General features: G+C 36.8%; 1 protein-coding gene across 2 annotated transcripts in view; it reads right to left on the bottom strand.

Moving 5' to 3' along the window:
- Positions 1-26,820, bottom strand: part of CFAP95 (cilia and flagella associated protein 95) — a 222,589-nt gene that overhangs the window by 83,866 nt on the left and 111,903 nt on the right. Inside the window, exon 6 of one of the 2 annotated variants that reach the window (XR_006724145.2) lies at positions 9,491-9,645. The exons of the other annotated variant lie outside the window; for it this stretch is intronic. The gene's annotated coding sequence lies outside the window, so the exon portion shown is untranslated. The remainder of the gene's footprint in view (positions 1-9,490; positions 9,646-26,820) is intronic. 2 annotated transcript variants of the gene reach the window in all.

Here is a 26,820-nt window from a genome sequence, read left to right as displayed (position 1 = left end):
GCAAACTTTTCATGTTAGCCTAAAAGGCCCTCCATATTCTGCCTTCTACTTAACCCTCAGATTTAACCTAGCTCTTCTTATTTATGATGCTTTAGCCTTCCTTTAGTCACCTGAACATACCAGGCTCATGCCCACCTCAGAGTCCTCTTAGTTTCTGGGAACCAGTAGTATAACTGAAAACAGAAGCCAGTGGAGTAGCAATCAAGACTCATTCTTTCACTGTGAAATTTTACAGGGCAGGGATTAAATCTACACATAGCTTTTCAACAGCCACATGTAAAGGTTTTTGCTTTGCGGTTGCAGCAGCTATTGTAGAAATCGACTGTAATAAAGAGGGTCGTCTTGTGGAGAGCTCTCAAGTAGAAGGATCTGCTGGCTTGTTTCCTCCCCTTGACTCTCTGGAGTGACATTTGGTTAACACAAACCAGAATATCAAAGATGGTAGTGGGACGGAAGGGAGGAGTGAGATTTCTTCTGTAACAGCCTGCCCTGAGGCTGCATGGACTCCTCTTACCCCAACTCCAACTCTCTTCCCTCTGCCATTTCAATTTCTCTACAGAACTCTTGGTTTATTCAAATACACATTACTTTCTGTTATTGTAAAATATATACCCTTGAACATGCAAACATATCCTCCCTTTCCTACTGTGTATCTTCTCTCAATCACACTCCCAAATATTTTCAAATATCTTAAATATATGTATCCAAAACATTTCCTATGAATATACGCAGCAGTGATTTTTTAAAAAGTTATCTCAAAGCCATCTCAGATGGCTTAAAACCATTTTTTTTTTTCAGCTCAGGGATTCTATCTATAAGTTGGTACATTAGATAGGGCATAATGTGAATGGCTTGTCCCAACTTCACAATGTTTTGGGCTCAGCTGGTTAGTCAGGAAGACTCTTTGACTTGATACTGGAGATGGAAATCAACTGAAGGTTTGGCCACTGGAACCTGAGATGACAAGAAAATTAGGATTGTTGCCTGGACTTTTTTTTTTTGCTGAAAAAAATCCTAGACTAAGACAATAGGAACAAAGATGGGGACTGTACTCAAGCAGAAGGCAAAGCATCCACACACCAAGTTCCCCTGGTGTTTTGAGAGCTATTTAATAAATAAAATGGAACAGACTTGGTGATGGACTGCATAGGTGAAAAGTGGAAATGAGAGAATGGGAGGTATTGGGTGAAATTCCCAAGTTTCTGTCTTGTTGTTTACTGATGGGCGTGGTGCCTTTTACTGAGATCAGGTATGCACAGAAGAATCCCTGTCCAGGAGATAATGACAGATGTTGAGATATATGAAGAATGTATAACCCACAAAAAATACAAAACCCAAAACCCCAAAACCTGAATGTCTGTGCATTACAGAGTTTATATGCTCTGGACATGTAAAGTCAGTATAGATTCAAATTCTGGTTCTGCCACTTACTAGCTGAGCCACCTAGGTCATTATTATGCCCATTTTTATCTGTAAAATAGACATCCTAACAGCTGTGTCATAGTGTTGCTGTGAGAATTGATGAGATGAGCCATATAAAACACTTAGCAAAGTGCTTGACATTTAGGAAGGGAACAATAAATGCAAGTACTAGCCAGTATTACTTTTACACACTTGCTTTCCATCTGGAGAAAATATCACCAACCATAAAGGTTTTGCAATGATCCACCTGAATGTGGTTTAATCCCTGTTTTCCACCGCAAATTTAAAACTATTTTAAATGCAGTGCAGCATTGGAAAAGAGTTGCTAGCAGGCTTGTACTTCTAAACCTTTTTCTTTTCTATTTCATTTTGAACTCAGTAAGCCTACTTAAAGCAGTTACTAACCTTGATGCTGGATATCAATTGGAGATTTGGGTAAATTTCAAAGCAATGTAGATATTTTAGGATGTCAGGGGAAAATTGGAAAATTATGTCATCTGACCTCTAATTTTTGGATGAGAAAATTAAGATCTGAGAGGTTAAATGACTCATCTGAGGCCACACAACTAGAAGCAGAGTTGGGACTAAAACCCAGGCCTTGTGACTCATAAACTGGCCCTTTCATCTCTAACATGGAAGCCTCTAGCAAAACAGTCCAGAAAAATGTTTACTGCACAGATTTTAAATGGATGTAATGAAACCAACTCCACTCTAAAGAAAAATACAAGTTAAAACAAAGAACAAGCACCAAAGTAGAAGTTTAAAAAAGTAATGGGTTTTTATAAATCCACTCTAATGATTCCTTTTGAAAAATAGATGAATGATGATTTAACTGGTATCTTATACCTTTTTAAATGTGTGTTCTTAGCAAGGTGTCTGACTACCTTTACATATGGGAATAGACTTATCTCACACTCCTGAATTATGAGTTGCTATTTATTGGGTTTTATTTTGAGGATTTGGTGATTTTTTCCCCTCTGCAACAATCAATTAACTTAATGCTGTGTTCAAAAGTATTCATTCTAAAGAGATTTTGTTTTAAAGAATTTTGACTCAATAAACCAATGAAATGGTTATATACTATTTTTATAATCAACCCGATTTTCAAAGGTTGAGTTTAAAAAATCTGAACATCACAACTGGGTCAATCACATTGTGGTATTTCTGTGTTAATTATGTAGAACCAACGAAATCAGTTATCCTGCTTACATAGAATTAAAGCCAGAGATACTTATTTCTTCATATCATATTTTGTAGTGTAAAAAAAAAAAGAAGAGGTATAAGAAAAAGAAAAAAATCAGGGCAAAACTGGAGAAAAAATTAAAACACACTTTCTGATGTTGGGAAAAAAAGGATGTTGGGTAGAAATAATATTTAAGAGAAAAGCCAACCTAATTGACCTGGATTATGTTTAAAGGATTCTATTATCTCAAAGACCTGGTATCCATAGCAACTGAGACATCTCTATACTCACTTTTTCTATTCATAATGAGATAAATAGCCAAAGAGCTTGCTATTTCCTTATATCATTATATCACAGCTAATAAATTACTATTTGGCTGAGACATCTTAGCAAACCCTACTATTGTTTTATTTTTAAAACAGGACCTCACCCCTCCCCCCCCAAAGAAAAAGAAAAAAGAAGAAAATGTAACCAAAACACAGGAATGAAAAATCAGCTCACAAGGGAGAGTTGCAACAGCACATCCAAGGAAGGAAGCAGTTACTCTCTGAACTCGGCCCCATGCTGGCTAATGTCCAAGGCAGAGAAGCATGTTCTGGGCTTCTGCCAAGTGATCGTCATCTGGCCCTCCATCCATGCAGACACTGTTACTTTGAAAGAGAGTCCAGACCCCAGGGAGGCCAACCTTAGACAGACCAAAGATATTTTAAAACAGTGGCAGACATGTGTCTTCTGAAAACATAACTGATTGTTGTTACAGGATAACTTTTCTTCATTCATTAAACATTAGCTGCACATCTATACGTACCAGTCACTGAATAAGGATCTAAGGATGTTAGATGTGGACATGGCAGTCCCAGCTGACAAGAAGTTCATATCCTGCAAAGGATCAAGATATATCAAATTTCCTATTAATAGCAGAAAAGGATGATTACCATCCCTCTATGATGGGCACATCATTAGATAGTACCCTTAGCACCAAGGATGTTGCAAACAACTGACAAAAAATAAATGTTGAATGAGTATAAGTACGCAAGGGTATGATCAGGATGGAGCTAACAAACAATACTGAAATTGTAACAGGGAGGTCTTCAAAACACAAAGCCTCAAGTTTACGTTAATGAAAGGAATGCAGTTGAAAAATTATTATAAATAAAGATAAGTATAATTAAGTTTTTCAGAAATTTGTGCTAAAACTGGGATTTGAATCTGTGCAGAGTGGTTCTAGAGATTTTTGTGCTTAACCATTATACTATGCCATCTTTTAGAACAAAGCAGAACAAGAAAGGAGGACAGATATAAAACTCTTTCTACAGCTGCTGTAATTTTAAAAAAAAAGAGAGAGAGAAGAAAACCAGTCCAAAAGTACAAACTACAAACCTTTAGTATCGAAACATACAGTTTGAACTACATCTATTCATTCATTCATTTATTCAGCAAATATTCATTGTGCATCCCTGAGCCAGGCTTTCTTTTGAGCACTGTAGTTTTCATGTGAAAACACATTAAACCATTGCTCTCATGGTCTATTGTATCCATAGGATTGGCTACCTTCAAACACACCTATGATTTACTTATTTATTAAGCTCATTATCTCCTCTTAACGGAATGTAAATTCCATGAGGACGTATAATTTTGTGTTTTGCTCCCTGAGAAAAATTGTCCCTAGAGCAGTGCTTAGAATAAATACTGCGATCAACATTTGTTGAGTGAATGAATCATGGAGGTTACTTTTTAGTTTGGGACAACATAGGTTTTTAGAATGAAATAATACTTAGGAATATATATAGGGTAAAGTCATAAATTTCCTATGCCTCATTTCTCTAAAATACAGAAGAGATAACTTTCAATTACTATTGGATTTAGAAGGACACTATACGTTTTAAGCAGGATATATGCAACCATCACCATAGTGAAGTTTAGGACATTTTCATTACCTCAAGAAGAAATTCTGTACCCTTTAGCTATCACCTCCATATCCACCCATTCCATCCCCAGCCCTTAAGCAAACATTAATCTACTTTCTGTCTCCATAGATTTCCTTATTCTGGACCTTCATTATGAGCGGAATCATAAATATATGGTCTTTTGTGACTGGCTTCTTTTGCTTGGCATGTTATCAAGGTTCATCCAAGTTGTAGCATGTATCAGAGCTTTATTTTTATTTTGGGGCCAAATAATACTTCATTGTAGAGAGATACCACCTTTTGCATATCTATTCATCTGTTGATGGACATTTGGGTTGTTCCCACCTTTGGGCTATTATAAATAATGCTGCTATACACATTCATGTGCAAGTTTTTGTGTGAACATATATTTTCTTTTCTCTTGGGTATATTTATCTAGGAGTAGAATTGCTGGGGCATAAGGTAACTATGTTTAATTATTTGAGGAACTGTTTTCCAACCATATGAGGGTTCCAATTTCTCCACATCTTCAGCAACACTTGTTATTAACTCACTTTTTAATTCTAGCCATCCTAGTCGGTGTAGTGGTATCTCACTGTGGTTTTGATTTGCATGTCCCTGGTGACTAATGATATCAATCATCTTTCCATGATTTGCATATCTTTCTCAGAAAAATGTCTATTCAGATCCTTTGCCCACTTTCTTACTGGATTATTTGACTTTTAATTATTGAATCATAAGAATTATTTATATATTCTACTTACAAGTCCTTTATCAGATGTGTGGCTTACAAATATTTTCTCCTAGGGAACCCTCGTACACTGCTGGTGAGAATGTGGTCTGGTGCAGCCATTATGGAAAACAGTATGGAGATTCCTCAAAATAAAAACAGACTTACCATATGATTCAACAATCCCACTCCTGGGCATATATCCAGAGGGAACTCTAATTCAAAAAGAGACAGGCACCCCAATGTTCATAGCAGCACTATATATGACAGCCAAGACATGGAAGCAACCTAAATGTCCATCGACGGATGATTGAATAAAGAAGTTGTGGTATATTTATAGAATAGAATACTGTTCAGCAATAGAAAAGAATAAAATAATGTCATTTGCAGCAACATGGATGGAACTGGAGATTGTCATTCTAAATGAAGTAAGCCAGAAAGAAAGAAAAATACCATATGATATCACTCATATGTGGAATCTAAAAAAAAAAGAAAAAAGAGGACACTAATGAACTCATCTACAAAACAGAAACAGACTCTTGCATACATAGTAAACAATCTTACGGTTACTGGGGGAAAAGGGATGAGAAGGGATAAATTTGGGAGTTTGAGATTTGCAAATGTTAACCACTATATATAAAAATAAATTAAAAATTTTTTCTTCTTATAGCACAGGGAACTATATTCAATATTTTATAATAATCTAATGAAAATGAATATATGTATATATACACAACTGGGACATTATGCTGTACACAAGAAACTGACACAATGTAACTGACTATACTTCAATTTTAAAAAAAGGAAGGAAAAAAACCGTTTTCTCCTATTCAATAGGTTGTCTTTTCATTTTCTTGATCGTGTTCTGTGAAGCACAAAATTTTTTAATCTTGATGAAATTCAATTTATCTGTTTTTTCTATTATTGCTCCTGGTTTTGATGTCATTTTTAGAATCCTTTGCCAAATTCAAGGTCATGAAGATTTACCCTATGTTTTATTCTAAAAGTTTCATTGTTTTAGCTCTTAGACTTAGGTCTTTGGTTCATTTTGAGCTGACTGTTGTATACGGAGTGAGGTAAGGTTCCAACTTCATTCTTTTGTATGTGGTTATCCCATTGTTCCAGCACCATTTGTTGAAAAGACTGTCCTTTCCCCACTGAGTGGTCATGGCATCCATGTTATAAATCAGTTGACTATAGAACTATGCATTTATTTCTGAACTCTCAATTCTACTCCATTGATCTATAATAGTGCCCCCCTTATCTTCAGGGGATATGTTTGTAACAAACTAAGTAATTATCATGCACTGTGGTCGTAACTTTTGCAGTCTGAGGTACAACAGCAAAACTGGCATAAATTTCTTTATCCTTCTTCACAATTTCATAGATAGAAGATTCATTCTTACTGTAGATACTTAGTAACTTCAGCATACAATTTTTTTCTTTCCTTATCGAGAACTTCTCATTCAAAGGAAGCATATTTTTGGCATATTCAAATTACCCTCATCACTACTCTTGTTTTTTGGGGCCATTATTAAGAAAAGTAAGGGTTACCTGAACACAAGCACTTTTGATGCCACAAGAGTTGATATGATAACCAAGACAGCTACTAAGTGAGTAACAGGTGGAATGAACTGGACAAAGGGATGAGTCACGTCTCAGGTAAGACAAAATGAAATGTTGTGAGATTTCATCATGATACTAATTTAAAACCTATGTATTGTTTATTTATAGAATTTTCCACTTACTTAATATTTTCAGACCATGGTTGACTGCAGGAAAGTGAAAACGTGGATAAGGGGGACCACTGTATATGTTTACTATTGTGCCAGTACCATACTATCTACATTTCCATTGCTTTGTAGTAAACTTTGAAGTCAGGAAGTATGAGACCTCTTATTTTATTCTTCATTTTCAGGATTTTTGGGGTGTTATTTTTGGTCCCTTCAATTCCATATGAATTTTAGAATCAGTTTCTATACTTGTCAATTTCTACAAAGAAATCAGATTCTGACAGAAATTGTGTTGAATCTATAAATCAATCTGGGGAGTACTGCCATCAACAATTTAATTTTTCTGATCCATACACATGGGATGGTTTTCCATTTATTTAGATCTTTTTTAATTTCTTTCAAAATTGTTTGGTAGTTTTCAGAGCATAATCCTGAACTTTTGTTAAATGTGTCACCCAAAGTTTATTCTTTGATGCTATTGTGAATGGGATTGTTTTCATAGTTTCATTTTTGGATTATGTATTGTGAAATGCATAAAATAACATTGATTTGTAGTCTTCAAACTTGTTTACTAGTCCTAATAGTTTTTAGTGGATTCCTTAATATTTTCTATATATAGTATCATGTTATCTGCAAATCGAGATAGTTTTACTTCTTCCTTTCCAATCTGAGTGCCTTTTTATTTCCTTTTTTTGCCTAATTGCCCTAGCTAGAACCTCCAGTACAAGTTGAATAGAAGTGGTGAGAGTGGACATTCTTGTCTTGTTTCTGATCTTAAGGAGAAAGTATCCACTTTTTCACCATTAAGTATAATGTTACTTGTGAGGTTTCTGTAGATGCCCTTTTTCAAGTCGAGGAAATTCATTCTAACCCTCATTTGTTGGCTGTTTTTATCATAAAAGGGTGTTGGATTTTGTCAAATGCTTGTTCTGCATCAATCGAGATGACTGCAGTATTTTTTATTCTATTATATGATTGACTATATGAACTTTCAGGTGCTGAACAAACCTTATATTACTAGGATAACTCTTGTTTGGTCATGATGCATAATTCTTTGTATATGTTGCTAGATTTTGTTTGCTAGTATTTTGCTGAGGTTTTTTTTTTCACATTTATATTCAAAAGAAATTGGTCTGTAGTTTTCTTGTGATATCTTTGGTATTGATATCAGGGTAATACTAACTTCATAAAATGAACTGTTTTCCAGCTTGCTTAATCTCTATTTATTTATCTTCAAGTTTGTTGATGCTTTCTTCTTCCAGTACTATCTCCTGCTGAGCACCTCTAGTGTTTGTTTGTTTTTTGTTTTTTATTTCAATTACTGAACTTCTTAACTTCAGAATTTCCATTAGGTTCTTTTAAAAAAAAAAAGCCTGTTTCTTTAATGATATTCTCTGATTCAACATTGCCATCACACCTTCTTTTACCTCTTTAACAATGCTTTAGCTCTATGAACATATTTTTAATGGCTATTTTGAAGTATTTTTCCATTAAAATTTCTGACATCAGATCACTTTCATAGGCAGTGTGCGTTGCCTGCTTTTTTCCCCTATGTGTGGGTCCTACTTTCCTATTTTTTGCATGCCTCATAATGTTTTTGTGGGAAACTGGGTATTTTAGATAGTATATTGTAGCAGTTCTGGATACTAGACTCCCATCTCTGGAGATGTTACTGTTATCTGTTTGGTTTTTTTTTTTAATTGACTTTTTGGATTATTTCATTGAGGTATATTTTCATCTCCCTCCCACAGGGTTAAGTCTCTGAGGTTGCTCCTCAGGGAGGCATACCTTTGGGTATGTCCTCAGTAACCTTGGGATGACAGCAGTATTGGCAGGGCTATCTTTTTTTCTTTCTCTGACCATACCCAGCTGTAAAACTCCACTAATTGTCAGCTGGTTGCTCTATTGTTTTCAATAATACCCTGATCATAAATAGCTCTACAAACTAATCCAATCAAATTGTGGGTCCTTTGAAGGAATGGTTTGCTATGTCAGCATTTCATATCTGTTCTCACCCCAGGAGGGTTATTTCCAGTTGTCTTATTCTGGTGCTCTTACAGACTAGCCAACCTATGTCTAAGCTCTATTTTATTAAATCCACAAATCTGCCTCCAATTGCGTTTCACCGCTAGCTCCACTGTTCTTAAGAGTGCACTTCGGCTTGACCTTCTCCGTGGTCTATTGCAAATGAAGTCAATTTCCTTGGGAAAATATTGAGAGCTATCAGTTTTACGGCCTGCTTCTCTGCCCAGGCAAAAATCTCTGAGCCATGGCTCTGGAGCTAGGGTGGGGATAAAGGCAAGTTTCTGTCTGAGTAACACCTGTACTCTAGGAGATGAGAACTTGGTGGACGGAAGAGGCAAGAGCCTGAGCTCACTTATCCTGGCATGAAGCCACTGTCATAAGCTAGGGTAAGGGGCTCCAGTACTCTCAGCATGTCATACCCAAGGTACAAGCACCATTCTGTGAGTGGGGCCGACGGTGAAGGGCACCATCATACACTGACTGTACTCACCCAAGACTGAGCTTCAGCAACAGATAGCTGGGTAGCAGGATGAGAAATGCCGAGATCTTGTTCCTTCTGGGAAGAAAGCCCTCTAACTGGGAGCTGGGATAAGAGGGATCCTTGTCTTCTTGGCTGCAGCAGTCTGGCAAGAGGGCCCTGCCTCACTGAAATGGGAGAGGAGAAGGAGAGAGTGGTCTTGGTTCACATTTCTTACCAAATTTTTGTAGATTTTCTTGAACAGATGTTTCTTCATTTGCTGTTTGCTCTTGGAACCATTTCCAGGGAGTTTGATAGTTTAAAAAATAATTTTTAGCAGTTCCTCTGTGAAGCAAGTCAGCAGAACTCCTCACACTGTAATTCAGGAAGTCCGGCAACTTTTCATTTTAATGGCTTCACTGCTAATTTAGGGCAGAATGGCTATGGAGTATATGCTGTCCACTCATTCATGCCAACTGGGTTTGTAGCAAGTAGTAACATGATGTGAGATCCTCAATTAATAGTGGCAAGATATTTATGGTGAAACCATGCTGCGTCCTGGTGAGATCACAGACACTAAGAGAAAACAGCTCATAGGAGGTGTGGGTTTGTCAGTGATTGGATAGATACCATACAGTAACCCCAAAACATCTAAAACATCTAAACATCTAAAACCCAACCTGTTGTATGGGCTTTGAAGAAGCTGCAAACCAATTAGTCTTTTTATCTTTCAGAAACAGCCTGGGAAACAGGATCTTAATTCAAACTCAACTTAATTTCTGGGCTGAAAATAAGTGATGTCGGTGATGTAAAACAGGAAACATTGATTAAGTCTGATTTCAGTTTTAAAATCTAAATGCTTGGAAAAGCTCTAGCCATTTGCAATAATCATGTTTACATCTACCTTGATGAAAATTAGATACTGCTAAATCTCAGAATGATTCTCAGCTCATATTGTCTGAAGTCTTCAGAGAGGTGCTGAGGAAGCCCCTCATGTTACACTGTGAATATTAAAAACACAGAATCCTTTTGTTTGCAGTTGCACCTTTCCTTTGATGCTGGAACTTTGTACCCAAGAACTATGCATGAGTTTGAAATAGAAGAGCCTATGCTTTCTAAAGCTGTTTCAGGAAGAAGAGAGATGTGTTGTACTCAAATATACATTATTTGTATCTTTTGACTCTAGGGGTTCCTGCTCCCCAATGGACTGAAAAATCATTTCCATAATGCCTTTATATCTTCTGAGCAGAAAATATGGGAACAACAGGGGACTGACATTTAGTTCATTAGGTTAGAACTGAGATCTCTCACCCTGGTGCCTGTGGTTACTGAAAAGGCTCACTTTCCCCAGAGAATAACTTCCCCTACATGTGTGTGTTCAGAACGAGCATGAAATGGTATTTATTTAGTTGGGGTCTCACTTTGTAAATTACCTTTTGAATCCTTTCTTAGAATTTATATACACCGTATTAGTATTCCTTGCACATACAAATTGAGTGATAATAATGTATATTAACGCATATATGTGCTCACTGTGTACCAGAATCTGTTCTAATGGCTTTACGTATATTAATTTATTATTCATCACAACAACTTCCTGAGGAATGTGAGGCACAAAGAGGTTAAGTAACTTCCCCAAGGTGACACAGCTGGCAAAAGGCAGAGCTGTGTTTGAAGCTCTGGCATCACTACCATGGACTGCCCCATATGAATAACTTAATATTGCTTCTTGAAGGAGCAGAATAAGTATGCAGTAGAGCAGTCCAAACAAAGTCAGAATGGCTTTAGGGCTCCATTCTCTCCTTACTAGTTCACTCTTAGGTGAGGGTCTACACACAGGCATATAGGTGTATAGGAATGGTGTCACTACAATGGATGGGGAAGTCACAGTGGGCAAATAAAAGTAACATGCTGAACTGATTACAAAAGACTTACATTGGTATCTTAGCTTTGCAAGATGAGCTTAAGGCTGAGACTGCTGAACCAATACACAGAATCAGGTATACAGATGTGCCTTTCAAAGGAATCAATCAACTTACAGCTCTTCTGACATTTCCATTCAAAAACAACTTTAGATTATTCACTAGGATAATCCAAAATCATTTTCTGCAGTAATAACAAAACCAAAATTTTGTAACCCACCACAGCACAAATATCATCCCCTCATCAAAGTCACTAATTTCCAGTTCAGAAAGCCAGTCAGTCTTCAAAGTTAGCTGTGTGGGAGTCAACACTAATCAAGGAGATTAATTGGCTATACAAAGAAATTATCAATCATCTGTCAAAAATTAGTGCTTCTTAATGTGAAAAGGGTCACTTAATTTGGACATTGGGAGTTGCAGACCTGGTACCTGTGTCTAACCTGGAATCATCATTTATACAATTTAATTAATTATAAGTTCTTTGAGGAGCAAAGATCATATCTCATACATTTTTGTATATCTCTTGTTTGACACATAGCAGGCAATCAAGAAATATTAACTTAATTGCACTAATTGTTATCAAATATTAGAGACGTGCATCATGCATAATTTATTATATATTGCAGAGTTGGTCAATGAGGCAATTTCCATATATGCATGAAGATTGGAAACTCCTGAGCTGTGAACCCCTATCCTGCATATGCTTCTTGGACCTCAAGTTAAAAGGAAGGGAGGAAAATTATCATATCCTCCAGTAGAGGGAGCCAGATTTTAAGCGTTAACCAGATCACAGTTTATTCCATGGCATTGTTTGCCTAATCTAGAAAGAAAAAATAAGGATTTGACACATAATCTTAATTTCTGGGTCTTCAGTAAAAATGGTATCATAGAAACAAACATGAAAGACAAGATTTTTCCCAGTAATAAGTAGTAATTGTTTCTTCTTTTTTAATTCTCTGTCAATTTCATCAGAAGTGGTAGGATTTTTACAAACATTTATTCAGGGCTTGTGAGTGTTTCAGTTCAAGTTCAAATAAGACTTACTGATCTATAAAGGTGTCACTATAGTTTGGTCATTTTTTTAGGTGGGGACTTTTTTGTTTATAGGTAAAGAGAAAAGTCTTTTTGCTTTTCACTGAGAAATAACTGATATATATATATATATATATATATAACATTGTATTAGTTTTAGGTGTACAGCATAATGATTTGATATATGTATATATTGTGAAATGATTACCACAATAAGATTAGTTAACATCCATCACTACACAGTTACAATTTTTTTCCTTGTAATGAGTACTTTAAGATAGCAACTTTCAAATATATGTTACAGTATTATTAACTACACTTACCATCCTGTACATTACATCCCCAAGATTTATTTATCTTATAATGGAAGTTTGTACTTTTTGATCACCTTCATCCATTTCCTCCATTATCCATCTCTGCCTCTGGAAATCACCAATCACCATCTCTGTATCTATGAATTTGGTGGGTTGTTTAATTGTTTGTTAGATTGTTTTAGGTTGCTTAGGTTGTTTGGTGGTGTGTTTGTTTTAGACATTACACATCAATGAGACCATTCAGTGTTTGTCTTTCTCTATCTGACTTATTTTATTTAGCATAATGCCCTCAAGATCCATCCATGTTGTTACAGATGGCAGGATTTCCTTCTTTTCATGGCTTAATAATTTTTAATTGTGTGTATGTATATACACATAAAACTTTTTAAATCTATTCATTCATTGATGGATACTTAGGTTGTTTCCATGTCTTGGTTATCATGAATAATGCTGTAATGAATATGTGGGTGCAGATACCATTTTGAGATAGATGTCATTTCCTTTGGATAAATACTCAGAAGCTGAATTGTTGGATCATGAGGTAGTTCTATTTTTAATTTTTTAAGGAACCTCCATACTGCTGCCCATAGTGGCTGCACCATTTACATTCCCATCAACATCCTCTCCAATACTTGCTATCTATTGTCTTTTTGATAATAGCCGTTCTAACAAGTGTGAAGTTCTATCTCACTGTGCTTTTCATTTGCATTTCCCTGATGATTAGTGATGTTTAGCATCTTTTCATGTACATAGCTTCTTCATTGGTCATTCTGCTTCTAGCCATGCTCCTTCTAAGCATTCCTCCACACGGCCTTTGAATTATCTTTCTAATCACATTTCTTATTATACTACCCACTACTTAAAGCTCATAATCTCCTCAATAAAATCTTTTCTTCTTCATGACATATATGACCTTTTATGACCTGGCTCCTATCTTCCTCTGTTTTCTCAGTGTCTTCATCAGTTTTGGCTACTATAACAAAATACCATAGATGAGGTGGTATAAACAACATTTATGTCTCACAGGCAGATTCAGTGTCTGGCGAAGTCTCTCTTCCTGGCTTGCAGACAGCCCTCTTCTGTGTTCTAACATTGTGGAGAGAGAGAGACAGAGAGACAGACAGACAGACAAGCCACAGAGAGAGAGGGAGCATGCTCTGGTCTCTTCTTATAGGGGCCCTAATCCCAACATAAGGACCCCCTCCTCATGACACCACCTAAACCTAATTACCTCCCAAAGGCCCCACCTCATAATACCATCACACTAGGGGTCAGAGCTTCAACTTTTGATTTTATGGAGAACATAAACATTTAGTCGATAACACTTAGCTTCCATCACTTCTGCCACTCTCCTAAAGAATTTTCCAAAATTCATCCTGCTTCTGTGATTTTTCTCTAGCTGTTACCTCTGTCTAGAATTCTCTCATCTCACCTTGTTCCATGTAAAAATACTTTCTTTTAGGCAAATGTGTGCCCTTTTAACATGTTTCAACCCATGTGTCCCTCCTTATCAAGAAGCCTTTTCTGACTTCCCCCAACAGACCAAAGAACATCTCTAGAATTCCATTACATTTACATACATGTCTGTTATAGCAATTATCATAACATATTACTGTCCATTTATAGGTTTATATCTCATATAATCTATGATTTTAGAGACAAGCCAGTTCTAGGGGCTTAATAAATATTTGTGCAACGAGTGAATAAATATATGGATGACATACATTTCTAACAACATAGCACTCCTAGGCCTTCTGCCTGGAAATACATTTACAATCCAGAAACCATTCATAGTACATATCTAAATAAATGTTGAAAAACAAATTGGCAATCTTCTCAAGTTCAATTGTTTTCTTTAATAAGCTTTTTAACTGAAGTATAGTATACATATTGAAAAAAAGCATACAAAAGCTTACAGCCCAGTGACTTTTCACAAAGTGAAATCAAGATCAAGAAAAGGAACATTATGATTCTTGAAACAGCCCTAATGCCTCTCCTAGTTATACCCTCCAAAATAATCACAATTTCAACTTTTAACATTTTATATTAACTTCCCCTTAATTATATGTTTTGAACTTTTTAATAAATCAGAGTACTTTTTTTCTTTTTTCCTTTTTTTTTCCCCACCAGATTTTTTGTGGAACTAATTTTGCTGAATTCATGCAGAAGTGTTTTAGCCATTTAAAAAATAAGGTATTTCATCCAAGCAAATGAACTCATGGAAAAAACAAGTTTCACATCATAAGTACTGGCTGTCAAACATCAAATGTCATATCTCTGTAACAGTTTCTTGGCCAACGTCTTCAAGTGCCAGCGTCCATCACAAATACTTTAAATGTCTAAATAAAATTTTCATTTTGATATAGTTTTAGATTTACACAAAAGTTGTGAGGACGGTACAGAGTTTTCATATACCTCTCACCTAATTTTCCCTATCATTAGCATTAGAATTGTATATTTGTCACAATTAAAGATCTAATGTTAATACATTATTATTAACTAAACTCCCTACTTGACTCAAATCTCCTCAGTTTTTATCCAGTGTTCTTCTTTCTGTTCCAGGATCTCATGCATAATGTCACATTACATTTAATAATCATGTGTCCTTAGGTTCCTCTTGACTGTGACAGTTTCTCAGACTTTCCTTGTTTTGATGACCTTAAAATTTTTGATGAATACTGGTCAGATGTTTTGTAGAATGTCCCTTAATTGGGATTTGTGTTATGTTTTCCTCATGATTTGACTGGAGTCTTGGTATTTCAGAGGAAGACTATAGAGGTCAAGTGCCATTTTCATCGTATCATATCAAGGGTCCATACTGCCAACGTGACTTATCACTGCTGATGTTGCTCTTGATCACCTGGCCCCATTACAAAGTTACTCTTATTCCCCCATTTCCACACGGTACTATTTGGAAGAAAGTCATCATGTGCTGCTCACACTTAACAAAGAGGAAGTTATGCTCATGGCCTACTGTTCTAATGTTTCGTTCTACTGTTTAGAACTAAGTCTAGAAATATTTTCTACTATTTAGTCCTAAAAGTCTACACATACTTAAAAGTTTCATCACTGATATTTTTCCATGAATGATCACCACCTCCACCTCACATCAGCAGCAGTGGAAAGGTGAGACAATCCACTTACCCTCTACGCAGAAAAAACCCCTTCCTCTACTCCAGGATTTCAACTGACGCAAGCTGATCTTCAGAGAAATCTAAGGTTCTTTAGCATGCCATCTGTCTGGCAATCTCCTGAGATAATTTTCTCTGCCTGCTTTCTCTGAAGTGAGAGGCATTAAATTTGCCTCTACACTTATTTTATCTGCTTTTTTAAATCACCTTGTCATGCCTCTGAATTACCTGTTTCCTTGAGTTTCACTTCTCTTTCACAGCCACTGTTTTGCAGTTATTCAATAAAATCAGGAATACCAACAGCTTTTTTTCTATTTTCCTGCTTTATGAAAGAGCTTTTTTGCACACTCCACTGGACTTTACTTATGAGAAAGAGGCATCCTGAAAAGAAATGCTCTTTACTTTATGGTTTCCCTATGTTCTTTTCTTTTCTTCAGCTGGCTTAACAGAAAAGTGTTTTCAGACTTCTATGTTTGCTTGAGCCTTTTAGAAATATTTCTTTGATGTACTTCAGTTTTTAAAAAGCCACTATATACACTGTGCAGTTTGTTTTTTAAAGTAGTTTCTGCAGGCTTTCCTGTGGCGAATTCTTGGGTCTCAATTAAAAAAAGAAAAGCCCAATCAACTTTAATTGCCAGTGTCATATCATTTTATCTATATGTTACTTGAATTAGATCCACTCAGTTTGTATAAATTCTTAATTAAAATGTGAATTAAATGCGTCAGAAGCATACAACATTGAAAAATACTTAGTCTATTCTTTATCTCTTCTCATTTTCCAATTACAGTTTGAATTTCTTCTCTGCCAAAGAATTCCAAATTTGCTTCAGATTATCCCTTTCAGCTTGTTTTCCTACTTGGCAACTCTACCCATTTGTATAATCTTAAATTTAATTAAATGCAAATTTTCTTCTGATAGTGCTTAAGGTTAGGCTAAGAAACCACAGAATTTTACATTCTTGTATTCAATAAATGAGTGGACATATTAGGCACTTATGTTAGGCACAAACATTGTGTTAAGGTAAAAAAAGGCTCATTAAGTCCTTAGTCTAGCAGTGCAGTATAGAATAAAGTATTTATAACCTACAAATATTCAGTTCTGTCTATATTAAAATGATAACTGAAACCCTAGGCCACAAGTTTTAGTGGTATTTAATGAAAATCTCAGAGTGAAATGTGACACAAGCAGTTTCAAGAAGATGAAGTTAGCCATTATCCTTTGTTTAGAAAGATAAGGGAGAAAGAGTAGAACATGTATATACCAATTACCATAACATCTAAGGTAAATCTATATTTTGTCATCATAAAGTTGGGTTTCTGTCTAAGTCTGTTTACTAAAAGAAGTACTTGGGCTTTTTTCCCCCTTATTAGTAGCATTGGAATTAAAAAAAAAAAATTATTTCACCTATGAATATGGTTCATACTAGATAGTATTATTTTTATCCCTCATCCTTATTTAGAATATTCTTAAAGCAATGTTTTCCCTACTATTTTCCATGAAATACTAATATCCCAGGATATATGAGCAAATATTCCCTGCAAAAATGATTCTGTGATGAAATAAGCCTGGCAAATGCTGAATTAAATAGGGTTTAGCTGCCTTCTGTTCTTCAGAATTTCTCAGGGTCTTTAATATTTGAATGTGTACTGTAATGCTCCAAGACTGGGGTATGGTATATAACATTTCCCAAAGGCATTTCTGGCCACAGACCACTTTCTTTGAGGATTATCTATTAATACCCCAAGACTAAATTTTGGGAAATGCTAGATTAATAGAAAGAGCAAGGGAGAAAGAAATTAAAATGACTGTTAGGAGGATGGTGATGCTGGTATCAGAAACAGGAAATATGAAAGCCAAGTTTGCAATGGAAAAACATTTCATTTCGATCATAATGAGATTCCTTTTCTGTCTGGTGGTGATGCAGTTCAGGAGGAGATTCTGGTTTGTCTAAGCCAATCATAGCATCCCCTTGGCCAAGGATGGTGTTAGGAATGTACATGTCACCCAGTTCTGGACACTGAGATTACATGAAGGAGATTTCTGGGACAGTTCTCCCAGCTCCTGAGAAATGCATTAAAGAAGAGATAATCATTCTCTTTCCTCTGAGCATTTTCATGTCTGGACATGAGGCCTGGAATAGCTTCATCTGTCATGCTGCCAGTCTGAGGAGGGCAGAGACAAGAGAACTGCAGAGCCTGGACATAGCAGACCAGGGGTCTGTCCTACCCTGGAACTTCCTATTACATGAGATCATAAATGTGCTTGTTGTTTAAGCCAGTCCAGGAATTTTGTTTCTTGCAGGCAATAGTTTGTAAACTAATATATGCCTATAATAATATCACTCTCACTGATCTGTATTCTGAAAAGCTTTCCCAGTGGGAGAGAAAATAGCACAGTTAAACCCAGACTAATCTAAATATTTTATAATCTGTAGCCAATCTAATCTATATCACACCTTTATAAAAATGCTTTTATGACTGTCATGCCCACCCTCTTCCTTCACCTAAACAGATTCTATGCACTATATATATTATATTATGTACTATACTATGCACTATTACTCAGGGTTCTCCAGAGAAATAAAACCAATAGGATGTGTGTGTCTGTGTGTGTAGACAGATTAGATAGATAGATAGATAGATAGATAGATAGATAGATAGATAGATAGATAGATTAGATAGATAGATAGATAGATAGATAGATAGATAGATAGATAGATAGATAGATAGATAGGATAGATAGATTTATTTTAAGGAATTGGCTCATGTAATTATGGAGGCTGGCAAGTTCAAAGTCTGCAGGGTGGGTTGTCAGGCTGGAGACTCAGGAAGAGCTGATGTTACAGTTGAATTCTGAAGGAAGTCTACTGCAATATTCCTTATTGCTTGGGGAGGCCAGCATTTTCATCCTATCCAGACCTTCAAATGACTTCAAATGACTGGATGAGGCCTACCACATTATAGAGTGCAACCTGCTTTATTCTAAGTCTATCGATTTAATTATAAATCTCATCCAAAAACACTCTCACAAAAAACATGCAGAACATTGTTTGATGAACAATCTGGGCACCATGGCTCAGCCAAGCTGACACATAAAATTAACCATCACAACTACTGTTTTAGTTCCAAACCAGTTTCTTGGGACCTCATCACCCTCTGGGCCTATCAAAGGAATTATGTCATACATGTGAATATTTTCTGTCATTGGCAACATGGTAAATAAAAGAACGAAATCACAGTTCTACAAAAAAGTGATAGTTGAATCCAAGACATTGCACACAGAAAGCAGAGTAAAGGCCAATCCAGGGGAATACCTGGGTACTAGAGGCAGGAAAAGGAAGACAGGCCAGTGAAGGAGCAGCCGGAGAGTGGAGGGGCAGTGCATCTGTGGCTCACAGGAGGAGGCCTGGGTCAACATTGCCACTGCTGTGAGAAACGGAGGATGTCAGGGTCCAAAAGACAATGTTGGGACTAGGTGTCTAACAGGCCATCTGTTTAGGGGTCCAGGCAGGAAATAGCATGTTCAATGTGGGCTATTTAAGAAGCATTTAATAAAGATACTACTAAAAAGATGTGGAAGTGTGAGAAGGAAGTAGGGAAATGACAAGGGTTAATGAAGTACCCAGTACTATTAAGAAGGAAAAAAGAATGTGAATGTTGGCGAAGTATTTTACCTTCCATAGATCAGAAGGAACTTGGGAAAGGAGAGGTTCCTGGAACCCAAGGACTGTCTGACAGGAGCTGTGACCATCTGTCAAGTAGGGAAGAGGGCATGGAAACACTCTGACCTCACTCTGATTTCCTGGGTTACCTGCTGGTGCTCCCATTGTCTAAACCAAAGGGAAGCCAGAGTAGCGTTGCCAGATAAAATACAAGACACCCAGTTAAATTTGAGTTTCTGCTAAGTCTAACTATTCCCATTACATATGGCATGGGACATACTTACACTAAAAAATTATCCATTTGTTGGAAATTCTAATTTAACCAAGTGTCTTACATTTTCATTTGCTAAACCTGTCAACTCTAAGCCAGAGAGCAATGGAGTCTACCCAAGCGCCTCTAAAGCACACTCTCTCTGGGTCCAGAACAGGATGAGGAAGTGTAGGGAGTGGATCTGAAGGTCAACAAGTTGGTATGCAGCCCACAGGAACAGAGAAGCCAGGCAGGAAGGAGTGGGTGGGCGGAAAATGCAGACAACTAAGTATCATTCACTTCTTGAGAACCCCACAGTGGTTTGAAAGAGCTGCAGGATTAAGGGGTGGGGTGAATAACTGATGTAGTGAGGTCCAGAAGGGATGACCTCTCAAAGAGCATGTTTGGAGAGGCCAAGGCCCTTTTCCTCCCAACTTGTGGGACTGCTTTAATGCTTCTCTCCAAAGGAAGTCTTCTATTTTTCTCTAGTTGGTGCCTGGATGCTCTCTAGAAAACATTCTTGAAGGATAAAGATCTAGAAAATGAAATCTGTGGATAGGCAAGACTTTTAAGATTTCATATTTAACTGTTAACCAGATTTCTCATTAGTATTAACAAACTCAGGAGATTAGAATAACTCACTTTTTCTCAAGAATCCTTAGAGTTGAATGATTATAATTTTTTTCTATAAGTACGTCTCTTCCTTGCATTGCTGTATACCAAGACCGCAGGCTGCCTGCTCTCTCTTGTTACAAATTTTACTATTTGGTCAATCACTCTATTTTTAAAAGCCAGGTATTATTAATATAAATTAATATTTCATAAAGAGAATATGAATTATAAAATAATAGTTTTGTGTGAAAGATGGGAACTGGTACATGCCATCAATATTTTCTTCTTTTAATTGCAGCTCTGTAGAGTACCTACTTCCACGGTTAATGATTGGTCCCCTATGGTGCTGTAAATAGGCAGACCATGGAGAATTCAAATTTGAATGTCATTCACTTCGATATTTTGGTTATTTACTTCAGCTGTTTTACTTCAGTAGGACAGTTGCTGTCCACTCCCAGTATGACACAAAGGTGACTTTTAACACAAGAGTAACGTAGAGTTTATGTTCAGAGGACAAGAAAAAAAATGACAAAATTCTGACATTTATTCATTAAATAGTTCTCAAGCCCATAACATAAACAGAAGGCACCATGATTAGGGATAAAATGAGCCATTACCAGTGGCCTTCAGAGTACTTATGAAACAATTTCATTTTCTATAATAAGAAATTTAAGTGAGGAGGGCTTAAGACAAATGTAAAAAGGCAAATTATACCACTTTAAAAATGTATCCTAAATATCCAGCTCAGCACCATCATTCTCCAAGTTTACAGCTGTCATGGTCGGTTACACTGTAGTTAACCGAATCTGTACAATGAGTGTACAGATCTGAGAAAGGTAGTGTGCACGCTGATTCACTTTCAGTACAGCATTTCCTCAAAACAGCTCTCTTCTCCGCTCCTCTTCCATGCCATCTTTTCAGCCCTCAATCTCACTAGCTGCCTTTATCACACCTACTGTGCTACATTATTCAACTCTCACCATCTCTGGGACATGGGCAGTATTTGTTCAAATTGGTGTCCTGGTTTGTAAGCAAATATTTTTTACTTTCTGGAGAATTTCAGTCACATTGATGGATGGTCTGGCAAACTGCCTTGTCATACAAGGACATAAAATTTTCTTAGGCAAATTTTGCCAACTCCTCCCATTTCCCAAGATTACCACTGAAGCCTTTGATAATCTAAACATGTTAATTATATGATCATATGGATTACAATTATTATCAATTACCCATGTACTCACTATACCAGCATAGGATTATGACAGATGCCTTTATGCCAGTTCCCTCAGCACTTCTGAGTGCCTGCTGTGTTTAGACACAAGTGGCCCCCAAATGAGTAGATATGAACCCTGCTCTCCAAGAACTGTGAAATGGTAGTAAGAAAAGCAGGTGAGTGTCATAATAGAGAGAGACACACAAAGCACAAATGGCTGGGGGAGCAACTAATTCCAGACTTGAGGAGAGTTAGGGAAGATTTCAGAGGGGGCACTGTTTCTCAAAACAGCAAAAAGTGGTCACAATTCTATGTTTTGAGCCTCTAAGTCTATAGCACCCTTTTATCTTATGGTTTATAAAAACAATCACCAACAAATTACATGGGAAAATAAGGGTTTCACATACATTATAATATCAGGCAGAAAGTGGTCAGGCTACAGGAGAAGCACAGAGCTTGCTTTCTATTAGGAGGATCAGGTGGGCCATGGCTTGTGTGGCCATTTGACAAACAGACCACAACACAGGACACTGGAAAGTCACAGGCTAACTGACCAGTATCTCCTTAGTCTCTAAGAGCTAAATCGTATTTGCCTCAACAGTGAGGATATGAAGAGAGCTCTGGGTTTATTTTCAAGAGCTCTTGGTTCGAATACCAACAAGCCCCCTCATCAGTTGGAGGCTTAAGTGTCAAAGAGAAGGATTAACGATAATCATGTACATACACATGCACATACACACATACAATATCTGTTGAAGTTGTTCTGATGATGAAATATTGTAAATATACTAAAAGTGCTGGCACATGTTAGTTCTCAACTCTGGTAGCTGACTCTAGATCCTACATTCTGTACTCTAGACCAGTTTTAAGAAACTCAGTTTAGTCTCTTTATGTATTTAACTGCTGCCTCTGCCAACTTCTAACCATGGATGACTTGGCTTCAGGGTTTCTTTTCTGTAAATCTCCTGAAATGATACACATCACTGGATGCACAGCACTGTCTTACAAGGAGCCAAATTTAAGGGTTGACTGCCTCCCTGAGCTAGGAACTGCTTTGATCCTTTAATGGCAATGAGATAGTTCTAGAACACCAAGTGAAAGAGAGAAGTCAACGTATTTTTTTCTTATTCCTTTATTCTCCACCTGCACTATTTCCACATCTCTGACAAAGAAGAAACTCTTCACAATGCTCAGCTATTCAGGACTCCTGAGTGGAGGAGTTCACTTTGTCTTAGGAATGGAACCAGAGGGGTTATCCCAGCCCATAACTAGGCTCCCAAAAGACCAACAATGACATGAGCCTCAAGTGACAAAAAAGCACCAAATTATGTTACCAATTTAAGACAAATGGGGACAGCTCCCTCTCTGTTATCCAGTAGAAATACTGAACAGGAGGAGGCAAATTTCTGTACAAAGACAGATTTTCATAAGAAGCATGCATAAGTACATACTGTGGTAGTCTGTAAAAATGGACACAAATTATTCCCTTGTCCTACCCACACTCTTTGGTAGAGCCCATCCACACAGACTCCAGGCTGGCCTATTGACTTGCTCTGGCCCATCTCAAGACATAGGCAGACGTTTGACAAACCCTTGTGCATAGAAGCTTCCCCAGGTCCCTGCCACTACCACAAAATGAACAAGTCCAGCCTACTCTGCCATACAATGAACAACTCACAGCCAGGGCATGCCTGACATTCCAGCTGACTTTGAACCAAATGCCAACCAGATAAGGCCATCCTAGAACCACCCAGCCCGAGCTGAACCAGCCTACAACACAGAAAGCACCCAGTGGACCACAGAACAATAAGAAATAACATTTGCATTATTTTTTTTGAGTCAGTATTTTTTCAGGTGGTTATCAAAAACTAATTGATAAAAGCACACATTCTGTTTTATGGTTGCCAAATATAAATGCTTTATATGAATGTGTGTGTGTGTACAAATATATATATGTATGCACGTATATTTTGTCTTCTAGCAATGGGCACACAGACCTTACTAGTAACTTGTTAAATAGTTACAGTTTATTTGATCTTCTTCCAAAGGAAAGGACAATTTCATTACTTTGTGATCTCAGAGTGTTTCCCAATGTTCTTCTCTTACTAGGAATATTTGTAACTTTTTCAGAGCAAAAGGTCTGGATTTCATTAGATTGTCAAAGAAGTTCATGAGCGCAGCAGGTTAAGATTCACGCTTAAAGCAGAAATTTTAGCATGAAGGAAGAGTGTTTGTTAGAAAATGAGATGAGTCTGATTCCTGGAGAACAAGCCCTAGTTACTATCTTGACATGAAAAGTAGAGCTATGTGATGAAAAATTAAAGAACCCATTTCCCAGAATTTTATGAATAACTTCAATATTACTATATTGACTTACTTTATAATCATCATTATCACTATCATTATCAAAAATACTGATTCAGCACACACATGTGCATCATAAATGTTCACTTAACAGTGCTTGCCTACAAGATCATCCAGGTTCTGTTCATTTTCAAATATTTTGTTGCACTGTAGCAGAAATTCCAGTATTTGATTCTAAATGAAAACTTCCAAGCTGCTTCTCAAGCCCAAAACAAAAATCTGTTTTTTTCAGATTATGTGTCCCAATTTTTTGAAAATTATGTTACAAAAGATTATGATCTTAAAAGATAAATAAACAAATTTAAAAACCAAAAATAAAAAATAGATATGAATAAAGATTTCTCCAAGGAAGATATACAAATAGCCAATAAGCACATGGAAAGATGCTCAACATCATTAGCCATCAGGAAAATACAAATCAAAACCATGAGACACCTCTTCACACCCACTAGGATGGCTATAATCAAACAACGGAAAACAAAAGATGTTGGCAAGGATATGAAGAAATGGGAACCCTTATGCATTGCTAGTGGTAATGTAAAATACTCTGGAAAATAGTTTGGCAGTTCATCAAAAGGTTGAATGTATAGTTACTGTATAACCCAGCAGTTCCACTCCTATGTACATGACCAAGAGAAATGAAAATATATGTCTAAACAGAAACTCATACTTGGAGATATAGATAGATAAATAGATAGATTAGATAGATAGATAGATAGATAGATAGATAGATAGATAGATAGATATGGCACCATTATTTATAATAGCCAAAAAATTACCCAATGTCCATCAACTGATGAATGGATATATTGTGGTGCAGCTATATAATGGAATATTATTCAGCCAAAAAAGAATGAAGCACTAATATTTCATTCAACCTGAAACCTTGAAAACATTATGCTAAGTGAAAGAAACCAGTCACAAAAGACCATGATGTCACTTATATAAAATAACAAGAATAGGCAAATCTATAGAGACAGAAGTGGTTGCTTAGAACTGAAAGATTGGGAGGGAATGGGGAACGACAACTAATGGATATGGGGTTTCTTTTGAGGGTGGTGAGAATGTTCTAAATTGATTGTGTTAATGGTAGCACATCTCTCTGAATCTACCAAAAATAATTGAATTACACATTTTAAAAGGGTGAACTTTATGGCATGTGAATCGTATCTCAATAAAGCTGTTAAAAATTTTTTTTACAAAGCTTAGGATCTTCGTATTTGGAACACTGATTTACTGTGTGAGATTTTGTTTGGGTTTTCCACTTTGATTTACAATGGTTGCCTTGTGCTTGCCCTACCACAGCTATTTGGAGTGAGCTTCCAGCTATTGGCAAACTGCTCTGCCACTGACTCTGAAATAAAGTTAGCTTTTGGTCAGTATAGTTTTAGAAGATAATCTTTCTGCTGCTCTATTCTTGATGGTGGCAGTGCCAGGCATTTTTGTGGGCTCTCCCAGCCTGCCGCATATACTCTATGCCCCATAGGAAGGACTTCACCATTTCTGCCTAGGGTCTTCCTGAATCTGGAGTTTTCCTGTATCTCTGGAGCACCGGAATCCAGGGAGTTATTTTCCTATGTAAATAAACCAGTAAGCTGGCTGGGCTCTGCTTCTTGTCTTCATCTACTTGCTCCATATCCTAGGGGTTGAGTCTAGTACTCTCACTTCTTGCCTCAGCACAAATGGATTCCCAGCATAAACCAGTGGATCTGAGATTTCTCTACTCTGTAATTCTAAAGTGAAGACTTTGGCCCACTCTCCATCTCTGCTTTCTACATCATCTACTCCATGATCTCAATTCCTTCTTGAACTCAACCAGATTTGCTGTCCCTACTTTAAGGATGCAGCCTCTGCCTTTGTCATCCTAATCTCAGTCACCAAGAAGCTATCAATTTTGTCACTTTTCTACCACCCCTTTCCCTCTACAACTTATTTCATATTTGTCCAACCTCTCCTTACATAAAGGGGCAGAATGCCTTCCACAAATAAGAAATATACCAGGTGAGAATTGCAGCAAAATGATGAACTTACCCATCTAAAGAGGGCCTCCCACCATACCGCTGCTGATTACTGCTGTATCAAAATCAGACCAGTGCTGCCAGATCTGCCAATTTGTCAAGGACATAAAAATTCATATTTTAAAGCAAAATGTCCTAGTCTATAAAATTTGGCTCAATTTTTCAAGATGTATGGGGGAAAAAAAAACTCTGAAGACTAATATAAAACATATCTGTAGGCCAAACTTAACTCAAGGACCACCATTGTAATACATCTACTTGGGATCTGCCCAACCCATCTCCCATTCTCCCAGCAGCAGTCTGCATTCTGCCACAGTGAGCTCACACCAACAGTTCTGACATAATAACACATAACAGGCAAAAGAAAAGTACTGAACAAATATGAATGATAACTGTATAAACACAAGAGATAGTGTTATTTTCGTGTCTCAGGTGAAATCCTATGAAGTATACGTGTAGAACCATCAGGAGGCAGTGTGGTCACTTCCTAAAGAAGATATTTCTCCAATGGTCAAATCTGAGTTCCAGTTTTTGTTGTTTGAAATGGTCTTTGATTCTGGTGAGAACCATTAAAGCAGTTATGTAAAGAAATCCAAATCAACACAAAATAATTATACCTAAAAGATCTAAGTAATCTTTTTTTTCCAATGCATCACTTTACCCTACCAGTTTAAAAATCCCTCTTACTTAATTCTCTGTCGAACCAAACCAAAGCTGATTTATAAATTGATCCCTCATGGCAGACCCAGGTCATTTATGCAAAATGTGATGTTAATCATTGTGACAATATCAAATTCCTACTAAAGTAGGTGGATTTTTTTCCTAAGTAAAAGGCATTGTTCAAA

Source organism: Camelus bactrianus, chromosome 4 (genome assembly GCF_048773025.1).
Source record: "Camelus bactrianus isolate YW-2024 breed Bactrian camel chromosome 4, ASM4877302v1, whole genome shotgun sequence".
NCBI classification, from domain to species: Eukaryota; Metazoa; Chordata; class Mammalia; order Artiodactyla; family Camelidae; genus Camelus; species Camelus bactrianus.
The sequence above is the reverse complement of the archived record's forward strand: the minus strand, read 5'-3'. Positions and strand labels throughout refer to the sequence as shown.